At 42.0% G+C, this 9,227-nt stretch overlaps 1 pseudogene; it reads right to left on the bottom strand.

The window, feature by feature from the left end:
- Positions 1-217: 217 nt before the first annotated feature.
- Positions 218-1,937, bottom strand: LOC106906993 (NALCN channel auxiliary factor 1 pseudogene; annotated as a pseudogene).
- Positions 1,938-9,227: the final 7,290 nt, after the last annotated feature.

Below are 9,227 nucleotides of genomic sequence, written 5' to 3'. Positions count from 1 at the left end.
TTCGTAGGGCCTGGTCCCCGAATATCTCGGTTGGGTCGATGTCCGCCCCCAGCCCAGAGATCTCCAGTTCAAGCCCTCCCGCGTTGTGTGATTGACGCTTCGTTTGGCAGCAGATCGCGGTGACATCTCTGGCACACCTCGCCAGATGCGTCCCTGGGAGCCATGACACTGTAAAAAGCCATAACCCCGCTCCCCGACGCCCCCCCCGTCAAGGGGTTCACTCCTCGTTCGGAGCGGCCTCCTCCGGCGAGAAAATGGCGGCCACGTCCAGCAACGTAGAGTTATGCGAGGCTGAGATGATGATGACAGTCTGTAGGAGGACGAGGGCCAGCAGGCATATCTTCAGTCGCCCGCTGCACAGTCTCGGGCTGGCGGCGGAAGTGACCGAAGCCCCCTCGGGCTGGCAGGAAGAAGCAGTCCTTTTAAGTGTGCTGCCTGAAGGGCTGTCCATTTTGGAGTCCCATCGAACGTCGCAGCACTCCGCCTTGCCGTCTGATGGATGGTCTCCCAGGAGTCCTGGGAAAGAAACGACACGGGATGAAAATGTTGACAGATGACAGCTGTGTTTGGGCTGCAATGGGACTTTTAACAAGCAGACACAATCAACAACCTGCTAACAAGCTTTAAGTTAAGAAAGTGAAACCAGATGCTGTGTGTGGGTGCCAAAGCTTTTGGAGATGGCTGTATTTCTCAGTCCAGTGCATCACTGTGTGGCCTTGTTGCTTCTGAATTACAATGAATAGCGCAAGTCATAAGTTTACATACACCCATGTATAGGAATGTTTCAGACTTAGTGAATTTTACAACAGAGAACCAGAAGCAAAGGCTGGAAATTCAATTTTCAAATTATCTGATCGGCAGCGTCTGAATTTTACATGCAGGCTCAAAAATAAACACACACCCCACTTAAATTTAACCCTGAGGAGTTGACCGCTCTTCCTGGCAGAAGAAAGAAACTTCATTCAAGTTTGACACAGATTGAAGCATAGATGTGTCTGGTTATAAAATACAGCAGGTAAAATTAGTATTTTTCAGAGTAAATATATTTGTAAATGCATTATTGACATGAAATTTGCAACAGGTGTTGATAATAAACCAAGTAATCCATAAATAGAAGTAAATACACTTTTTAACTCATTTCTTTCCTTTTCTTTTCATGTATGAATTGCTTCATAGTAAACATTTACAAATATATTTAGTATGAAAAATTGTGATGAGTTCGATCTGCTGTAAATCTATGGAACTGGATAATTAAAAAAAAAATCAAATTAGAGGACATTTATTCAAATATTTATATATATGAGCCAGTATGCATAATTTAGAGTAGAGAAAATTCACAACAGATTAAAAATTGTCCAAATTGTTGCTTTCTAAACATTATTCGAGACATTTTCACGCTGAAATGGCACTGAAAGTAAAAGAAAACGTTGCTTGTCTTCCCTCAGATAGGGAGTGATACCAGCTACAGGTGACATTTGCTCCTCTGTGGTTTAGTTACAACTGAATAAACTGTAGTAAATACAGAGAGACAAGCCAAATTCAATTTATCCATGCAATTTTCAAAATGTCCTTGGATGCTCGCGGCAGTTCTCGCTCCGGCCACTAGATGTCATCAGAAAACCTTCAGAAATGCGACTTCCAGCAGGGACACCGTGGAGTCAATCAGTGCATGAATTCATTCTCCGAATCGTTTCATAAAATGATATTTACTAGAAAAAAACGAGCTACAGGAAGTGAAGGCCAGGGTTCACACGTGCATATTGACCTGTGCAGATGAAGCTGGGGTTTCCGCCGTGGATCAGGTCGTCGTTGTCCGGCAGGATGAACGGGCAGCTCTGCTGGACCTCCAGACAGTACCGATGGCACGGTATCTTCCTCTGACAGGACTGCTTGATGTTGGGGAAGTACTGAGCACAGAGCCAGGGCTTATAGGCCATCTGAGGAGGAGGAGGAGGGAGAGAGAGGGAGGAAAATGACATAAATAGATGCAGGTTCATGATCCCCTGGAGGACTGGAGGAAGTTTTCTGCCTCTGCGTGTGTTAATATCACATCCAAACAGGAGCCAAATGACTTTTGTTTTTTCATAATAAGCAGTAATTACCTGCTTGTTTAAACCACTTACCATCTAATAGGAATGTTTTGACAAGCAAAATGGAAACCCAGCATTTAATGCAGTGAAAGCTGAGGAGATAATAGCCAGGCTAACCAGCTGCTTGCGATCTACTGCAGGCGTTCTGCTCGAGTCGGCGTGTGTCACCGCGGTTTAAAGCCAAAACGGGTTTTCTCCTTCCAGGAAGAGCTTCCTCTGGTTTAGCTTAAGCCAGGAAGCCACATTAGGTGGACAAATTTATCAGCAGGCAGACGTGATGAGACGTGATGCAGCCAAAACCGGGTCGGGAATCGTTCTTAGTTTTAGCTGTTAATATATTATGGTTATTCAGCAGAGGCACCCATCATAGGAGACTAAAGTGCTTAAAAAGTATTTACATCCTTAAGGATTTCTATTGTTTTTGTGTTTTTGTTTCACCCAAATGTTTCAGATCAGCAAGTAAAACTTTTATATCAGACAAATAAGATGTGAGAGTAACCAAAAAGATTGGAAGATTAACACCTGAACACCAACTATAAAGTCTTAAAAAATGCAAACTTTAAAAAAAAAAAAAAACTTTAAAAAATAAGCAATGCTCAGCCTGGTGGCCCGCCAGGCTTAAAATACACTGGAGGAAACCCTGGTGATGAAATGCTTGATTAACAATGCAGAGTTCAAAATGATCATGGAGGCCTCTCTCGCACTTAAATATGCAATAAAAGTAGCAAAAACTATTGACATAAAATGTCAATACTAAACTTTTCACAATATAAGCATTTTTTATTTTATGTGATAGATCAACAAAGGGTTGAGACTCAAACTTTTGCCAATTAGAAAAAAATACAGACTCTACAAGATTAAACAGTACTGTCAAGACAACTAAAAACCTGCGATTAATGTATTAAAGACTTTTTTTATTTACATTTTATGGCCTTAATTACACAAATTGAAAACTTTGAGGATGTGTGGACACAAGGGATTGAAGGAATATAACGTAAGGAAGGAATGACAGAAGAAAGGCAAAAAGGACAGAGCTTTGAGACAAGGAAGGAAACGAGGAAGGAAACAAGGCCACAAATGAGGAAAAGAACGAGCCTGTACTTCTATAGCGCTTTATCAAATCCAAATTCACCCATTCACGCACACATTCATGCAGTGGCAGCTACTACAGAGTAGCCAAAGCTGACCTGGGGAAGTCTGACATCCACCACCGGAAAGAAAGTTAGAAAAAAACTTTTCTCACTGAGTTTTCTGACATTTACCAAATAGAAATAATTTTGGCAATTCTAACTGGCTTAAAAAAAGAGAAGTTTCATCTGATTTAACTACAAACAATGAGAAAATAAATGCACATCTTTTAATTTGGACTCAAAAGTAAGTTAAAAACTTAAGAATTAAGCTCTCTTTACCGTATTTTAATGAGAACTTAGTTAAAGTTTGCTGTTTTAAGGTGGCAAAATGAGAAAAAGCAAGAAGCTTTACTGCTGTGAACGCCTCAGCGGAGAACATGTTGCCAACGTTGCTAATCATCGAAGCAGCACAGAGGAGCATCGGAGATGTGAATGGTGGGACGGTTTGCCGTCAGGTTCCTTGCGGTTTGGATGTTTGGTTGAATCACAGCGAGGTAAATCTTCCTCCCGTCCCCATGCGGGGACTCGGATCTGCTTCCTGTTTACGCCAGCAAACAAAGATAACAAACCCTGCGCAGACAATTATAATAATTAGAGTAATCTGATTATGGCGACGGTGATGAGAACGATAATGGAAGAGCAGTGTGCTTTGTGTAATCAAATATATTGCCGACATGCAGGACGTCGTGTTTACACTTCATGTGTGCTTTTATGGAGGAAATGTCTGGGCGCTTCAAAGCAAAACGAAAAAAAAAAAAAAAGGTCAACTCTGTGTGCTTTTATTGCCTTGGTGAAAAAAACGTGTTCTGTCCAGTCAGACTATAGCATTTACACCTTTTGCTGTGTTAGAGGGGGGCTTTTGTGGATGATTCATGCAGCCAGATTAATTCCCATGATCCTCTGCGTTTGGCAGCTGTGTTCTTGTTGTAGAAGAGCTCAACAGCTGAACAGCGTGGGGGGGAAACCAGCTAAGAATCACTAAAAAGATCAACCGGTCTGAGACGTTCAAGGTAAGGATTTTAATAGAAAGTGGGCGGGACTTCCTGTTCACCCCTCCCCCTCCCCCCAAAATTAAACAAATGCTGCTTAATTTAAGATGATGTTGCATAAATTCTCCCAGCGGTGAGACAATCCACCCAGGGATGCCGCAGCTTTCAAAAGAGAACCAAAACAATACGGCCGCTGCGAGACAGGAAATCTGGGTCCTCCTGAAGATGTATGCAGGCAGTTGCCAAGGTAACGGCTTTTTCTGCTTTTCATTAAAGCTCAATGGGTGCTGCCCCGCTCGCTGCCGGCTTTTGCTGTCTGTGTGCGCGCACATTTAAAAAAAAAAGAAAAGAAGAACTGCATCCAGGTCTGCAACTCGTGTGTGTGTGTGTGTGCGTGCGCGTGCGTGCGTGCGTGTGTGTGCTCGTGCACAGCGTGAAAAGGGAAGCGTACAAGAGCAAATTGAGTTAGTCAGGAAGCAGGCCTGGAGTCTGATTTGATCAGTCTAATGTGTGATCAGTGTGAATGGGAACCTGGCACTCAGAGTCTCTGTCGCCATGCAGCTTAGGCTGCTTCAAACAATGCACCGGAGCCCAGAGGCGCAGATGGAGCAGCGAGCTAAGCTGGTCAGCGCTCAGCTGATTCCAGACCCAATAGGCCCATTACTGCCTTCAAAGCTTGAGTTTTGCAGAGAAATCAAACGAAACCAGAACTGGTGGTGTGGTTAAAGGGTTAAGGTGTGGTATCTAACATTTCTCTACAGTGATTTCTACTGTATAAGAAGCACACAGTAGCTCCAAGTGATCTGCAGCCACTAGATATTCCTCTATAAACGCTACACTACGTACAGCTCCATTGGAAACTTGAAGGATTTTCCACCAAATATTGATTTGTGAACTGAGTTAAAACATTAGCATTGTTGTTTCAAAATTAAAACGAACTTATTTCAGGTCTGAAAGCACTGCATCATTTTCCTAATTTTGACCATTTCTCGTTTTCTGCAAATAAATACTAAATTTTTGCTTGGGATTTCAGTGGCATGTTGTCAGTAGTTGATAGAGTAAAAGAACAAGGTTCATTTTACTCAAACATATATCTATAAAAAAAGTAAAATCAGAAAACTGATCATTTTAAGTGTCTGTCACAAAGCCTGATTTTGCTGGATGATAAATTGTCCCAGAAATGATAATATTGTTGTTATGAGACCATTTTTAAGTGATATTGGCACATGACAATATGCCAATATTGTCACGTTTGGTCTCTCAAAGATTAAACTTTAATTTAGTAAAAATCACTTAACACTGGGAAAGAAAGACATTTCAAATGCCCCAAAACAGGAAACAAAATAGAAAGAAAAACTACTTAGAACTGAAACCATAATAAAATGGATTATGAACTCTCTCTAAATAAAATTGCCTTCTGAAAAACATTTTAAGATAATTTAAATTTATTATACAAGTAAACGATTAATTGAGCATGTCTCTACCAGTGTTGCACATCTGGATAATTTCTGCCTGTTCAGCTTTCTGTTATTCTGATAAACATTTAACCTCCACCGACTGACGGCTAGAAAAGGTTAAGAAGTTCAGCTATAATCATTTCCTCACCATCGTAAGCAGCAAACAGAACATTCTCATGCTCCACCTGCCTCCACGAGCTTTAATTATAGCAAAAAACTTGCAAAAGAGGTGACAAAGTTAATAAAGTGCACGCATTTGTTATTATAATGGCGTATACCTCGCAAATCAAGCGCCAAGTGAGCCAAGCGTGTTGGCTTGAGCTCCGACAGTTTGTAAAAACTTTAACTGAACCTGCTGTGAAGTATCAACACTCCGTTTCGTTCCCAGCAGGACGGTCTCTCCAAGCACACACACACACACACACACACACACACACACACACACACTCGCTCACTCACGCGGCGGCTATAAAGTGGAATGACAAGAGACGGCAACGGCGGCGGCTATAAAAAGCATGTGAGTCAGCTGCAGAGTGAGATCCCAGTTAGAAGCTGAATGACACAGATCATTACCACTCGCACAAATCACAGCTCTGGTTGAGCAGGAAGCGGCTCTCGCACTACCTGGGCTATTTTCAGCCACGTTTCTTTGTGTGATGATGGGGCCCGTCGTTTTATTTATTTTTCTTTTTCCACGGCTCCGTAAAGTACAGAGTGGAAAAGCCTCACAGCGGGGAAACAAAAGGGGTCGCCTCATCCACTGGATCAGGAATGTGCTGGTTGTTCCAGAATGTGTTGATAAAACCCCTTAATAAACTAATAAAACAGTAATAACTATCCGTTCCTTTGGGATTTTGTGACCAGAATCAATCAGAATCACTGATTTTGAGGGGCAAATTCAGAAAAACCTATAAGGAATTTTGAGATATTAACATTAAGGTAAGGTTGGCTAAAGTTAATGAGAAACCACCTTATTTGTTTAACTTTAAATACTGTTAGTCGATTATGACCCATTGGCTCGACAGAGAATGACATTTATAAATGTGACTTTTTGTTGCTCGGACGACAACTTGACATCAAGTAAGACTTCTACAGTGTAGTAGAAGTGAGACATACTGCCACCTGCAGGTGGGAGTTAGCATCACTTAAACCCAATATTTTGGACCTTTTTTTTTTTTTTTTTGCAGAAATTTTGCAAAAATCTCCAGAGAAAATGTGGGGATCTGTTGATTTGTGAGTGAATTTCCACAAAGGACTGGAGGAACTGGACAAAACTGATTTGATTTTAACACACAGCTGTTATCTTGAGGGTTCTACTTATGTGTCCCTCTGGAGTCCAGAGGACCACATAAAGAGCTACGACGCACCAAATTTGGCCCCCGGGCCTTGAGTTTGGCACATACGGCCTAATGTGTTTTGCCACAACAATGCCCAGAAACGTGGGAGCATTTTCATGTGTTCACAACAAAAAAGAGACACAATTGACCCTGACAAAATGCTGTTGACGCAGGACTTTGATGCTCTTCCAGCTCGCTCCGAGAGTCCGCCTCAAGCCGCTGACGCAACCGCCGGATAATCCGGCAGGAAAGGCAAACAGTGTCTGCCTTCCCCCGTGCTGATGTCCGCACTCATTCCCATCCAATTCCCTGCTGATGTAACACACTGTATACAGGTGCTCTGGAAAATGACTCCGAGACAGAGCGGCCCCATCGAATTAAACGGTGTGCAATTTCAGAGCAACCCGTGTTGGCGGATTTGCTGCGTCTTCGTCCGTCCATCTCCTCGGTTTAACAGGGTCAACAGGGGTTGATGTGGAGGAGCTGGAATGTGCTCCGGAAAGTCGAGAGACAGGAAAGTCTGTCGACGAGGCAACTATTAGTCACGCAGGTCATTAATCTGGCTTCATGGGAGAGTGGCAGGAGGAAGGTGAAGGAGGAAAACCAACACTGCACAGGCCCTTGAACACACCATTCCTGCAGTGAACATGAGCATAAAAACCGGCCAGAAATTATGAGAAGAGGAATGGATCTAAATAGAAAACCTGCCAAAAACTTGACGATGAGACAGAAAAACTGCCCCAACTACAGCAAAGTCCAAAACAATTGTTAGATTTTAGGTTTAAAGCAATCCTTTAGCTTCACCGACATCATATTAGCTGCGTTTCCACTGCAAATGTGCGCAAAACTGTGTTAATATTCCGCTAATGTTGAAAAAAATAAATAAACACAATTTCGCAATTGCGGTGTTTCAATTAGATAAGAAACGCCGTTAAAATCACACGAGAATAAGTTTGTTCATTAAAAAAACAAAACGTACTGCTCCATCATCCACCAACTACTTCCTGTTGTTTTCTTCTTTGTGGTTTCCATCAGTGGCAACAGCTGGTTGTTAATAATGTCACTCATGTGATGCGAAAAAATGTATTTCCATTGAGGCTTTTTTCAAAATTTGTGTTTTCATTCAGCAAATTTATTTTCGAAATGTCAAACTGCACAAAGGCAAGGAGGCCTTCCACTTCACCAAAGATAAACCATTAAAATTACATAAACGGTTTCATTGCTGCAATGCCAATAAATATCTTTCCATTAATAATTAAAGCGACAGGATGTTTATCTTTAACATATTTATTAAAAGTGTCCCCATGTCCTGACATGACAGGATAATATCCAACTGCTCTGCCTCCTCCCTGTGGTTCTACTGCCATCTGCAGAAAAGCAATATACCAAATTAGAAACAACCAATCAGAGGAGGGCCTTAGAGCTGTCAATCACTCTTGTGTACAAGACAAGAAGCACATGATTAGCATCTTAAAAGCTCAAATATCTGCTCTACAATTTCAGTTTTGTTATCTTTCGGAGATGCCCATTTCAGAAACATCATGGTGGAATAAAAAATATATTTAAATTAATCCTATGAGGCATACGGACATATCTGGACTTTACTGTACAGAATAAAGAGATGTTTTAAAATGACCCAGTCAGTAAACAGCATGACTAACCATCCATCAATTATATTGATAGGCTCTGAGAAAGCTTGAACCTCAGAGAACACGGTGTTATTGGGGTCTGGAGACGTTTGACTTTCATATGAGAATACGGTAAGTTTGGGATAAGCGGCTTCATTTCCCTGAAGCATGTTTCGCAGACGCATTCTGAGAAAACATGATCATGAATGTGCATGGGAGGATTTGCCGTCTACCTGCTTCTGCGTCACAATAAATTGGCTCAATTTAAAAAAAAATAAAAAAATATGATAGGTCTGAATCAGTCTATGATAAATAAAACCAAACACATGCATTAGAAATCAGCTTATGACACCCAGGTTGAACCGGGCTCTGAAGCAGAGCCTCAAGTCTGCAGGTTTAGAGGGTTGGCAGCTGGATTAGAGCTCAGGGAGAGCGCTGGAGAGGTCACAGTGGTTTCCCTACCGATAGCGACTCCCAGCATGAACTCATCCACCAAACCGGCCAACCTGAGACGTTGCTCTGCGGTGAAGATGGACAGATAAATGTCTGGAAGTGAACCAGGCTCAACTCTGAGTTTTCTTCAGCGAGGTCTTTTG

This window comes from Poecilia mexicana, unplaced genomic scaffold, assembly GCF_051168715.1.
Source record: "Poecilia mexicana isolate PSO_F unplaced genomic scaffold, ASM5116871v1 scaffold_2, whole genome shotgun sequence".
NCBI classification, from domain to species: domain Eukaryota; kingdom Metazoa; phylum Chordata; class Actinopteri; order Cyprinodontiformes; family Poeciliidae; genus Poecilia; species Poecilia mexicana.
The sequence above is the reverse complement of the archived record's forward strand: the minus strand, read 5'-3'. Positions and strand labels throughout refer to the sequence as shown.